Source organism: Erinaceus europaeus, assembly GCF_950295315.1.
Source record: "Erinaceus europaeus chromosome 6 unlocalized genomic scaffold, mEriEur2.1 SUPER_6_unloc_9, whole genome shotgun sequence".
NCBI lineage: Eukaryota > Metazoa > Chordata > Mammalia > Eulipotyphla > Erinaceidae > Erinaceus > Erinaceus europaeus.
In genome coordinates this window covers 1,132,061-1,134,848 of record NW_026647189.1, presented here as the reverse complement: position 1 = coordinate 1,134,848, position 2,788 = coordinate 1,132,061, and positions in this window count along the sequence as shown.

Genomic DNA, 2,788 nt, shown 5'->3' with positions numbered 1-2,788 from the left:
TCTCTCCAACCCTGTATTTCCTCTGCTCTCTCCTTTTGTGTCTGTCAGATGCAACGTCAGTAACAACAACAACAACAAAAACAATAACCACCACAGTGACCAAGCAACAAGGGCAGCGAAAGGGGAACAAATGGAGTGCAGGAGCTGTGGATTATTCGTGGCGTAGGCACTCAGCTGTGGCAATAACCCCTTGAGGCAATCAATCCATACATGAAGAAGTAACACAGGTAACAGAGACGTATATGTCCCTGTGTGTTTCCACTGAGTTAATGTAAATGCACTTTTATTTACTTCTTCATGTATTTATTACCTTGCCACGAGAATTTCTTTTAATTGCTAAAAAAAATGTCATATCAAGGGTACCAGGTGGTGCCACACCCAGTTAAGCACTCATGTTACAATGCAGGAGGACTGGGCTTCAACACCCTGGTTCCCACCTGCCAGGGGAAATCTTTACAAGTGGTGCAGAAGTGCTGCAGTTGTCTTTCTCTGTGTCTCAAACTCTCTCTACCTCCCTTCCCTCTCAATTCCTGTCTATTTATTCCAGTGAATAATCAAGAAAATAGAAAGTAAAAAAAGAAAAAGGAAAAGGAAATATTCCACGACTTCAAATGGGCTACTCAGGACAATGCTTTCCTTGTTAAGATCCTCACAGCATTCCATATGCAGAAAGGCAAAGACGCCATGTATTTTTTAACCCAGTTTTTATATTTATTTATTTATTTAGGTGCTTATTCATTTTTGTTATTGATGAATTAATGTTTTACATTTGACATTGACTAAGGATCTGACACCAGCGGTCTCCAGTGACCCCTATATGGTACTCTGCCTCTACAAAACCGATCCATTGACCTGTCCATCCATCCATCCATCCACCCATACATCTATCCATCCATTCATCCATTCATCCATCCATCCATCCATTCATCCATCCATCCATCCATCCATCCATCCATCCATCCATCTATCCATCCACCAGTCAACCAAGCTAAATACAAAAGGAGATCTCTCCTTAATGGTGAGCAGAAACAATGATGCATAGGTAGGTTGCAAAGGCCCATTTTGACTGAATAGGGCAGAGGGGCTGAACCAGGGAATGTGTTGGGGCGTGTGGGTTTGGGTGGGGTGAGCCGGAGACCCTGTGAGCTGGGTCACATTAGGGGCAGGCAGGGGGTGGAAGGGGTTGCGAACAGCTGTCACTGGAGAAGCATCACAAGTGCTGGAGCTGGTGAGCAGGGCACCTGGAAGAGAGGACAGACAAAGGAGAGAAGCAAAGTGCGGAGGAGAGGAGAGGGGAGAGGATGGTGAGGACAGGAGAGGACAGGAGAGGACAGGATTGGAGGGCACCTGAGAAACCTACCTGGACAAAGGCAGCATACAGACATCCAGGAAGGCAGGCAGGCATGCAGGCAGCTCTGGCCTGGGCTCCCTGGATCCCGGGCGCAACTCCACCTGTCTTCTCTTGGCTGCCAGCCCTGAGGTCCCTCGTCGGTCAGCACTGTCTTCCCATCCTTCCGTCCCTCTGTGCCAGGGCCCAGGCGTCTGGGCGCTGTTGCCTGACCTAGTGGCAGGGCAGTTGGGCTGCCCAGTGCCAGTGTGGCCAGCACAGATTGCCAGGGGCTAGGACATCACAGAGGGCTCCTGTGGTTGCTAGGCCATGGGGACCCCGCCCATCCAGTTGACCAGCAGCCATGACCCCCACGCTGAACTTGACCTGAGGGGTGGTGGCCAGCCACCAGAGCCAGAGCCCCAGGCCAAAGCCGGTGCTGGTCGGCCGGGCCAAGGGGCTATGGGCAGATTGGTGTGTGTCTGGGCATGGGGCTGGCATCTGACAGTCCAGGGCGGGGGACCAAGGTCCGCCAGGCCCCTGTCCCACCATGTGCACTGACACACAGTCTTGCTGACTGACTGACAGTCCCCGCCCCAGAGATACCCACACCAAGTCCCTGGGTGCCCTGAGCTGCCCCTGAGGGTTGGTGGGTGCCTGCCTGGACACATGCCTCCGTAATGGAGGCCTCCATTAATCCCGTTGCCTATTGACAGCTGCCCTCCTGCCCCTCCTCCTCCTCCTCTGCCTCCTCTCCTCCTCCTCTTCTTCCTCCTCCTCTTCCTCCTCTTCCTCCTGCTCTTCCTCCTCCTCCTCCTCCACCCCCTCCTCCTCTTCCTCATCCTCAGAGGGACTCACTCAGGGCCCTTGGCCTAGGCAAGCCAGGGCTGCTGCTCTGGCTTCTGCAGCTTCTATCCAGTGGGGGGGATTGTAGGAATCTGTTCCTGTCAGTCCCTGATTCCTGGCACCTTCCATGCCTCCAGCTGCCCCCACTCTCTAGTCCTGACCCCTCCTCAAGGATGCCCCCTTTCCCCTTACCCTCTGTCCCCCAGCTCCCAACTAACATCTACTGTGTTCCTCCCTGCGCTACTTTACTGCCACCCTGCTTCTGCCCTTCAGCCATGAGGGCCCAGGGCCAGCCCAGCTGCCATCTCACCATCCAGCAGGGGGACCTGCCCTAACCCCCTGCCACCACACCCACACACACAGCCCTGCACACACTCCTGGGCTCCCCTGCCTGCAGCCTGCCTCTCAAACAGTCTCCTTCTGCCCCCTAGCCCCCTTACAGCCTCTGCCACGGACCCCACAGACACCTGGGCATGAGCAGTGCAGACATGAAAACAGCTCCCCTCGCCCCCACTCCAGTTGCTCCAAGGTTGTCAAGAGTCTTTTTTTCATGCTGTAGGGGAGGGAGTTGAGACAGTCCAATGTCCTGGGGAGCAAGAACTGCAAACAGTCCAT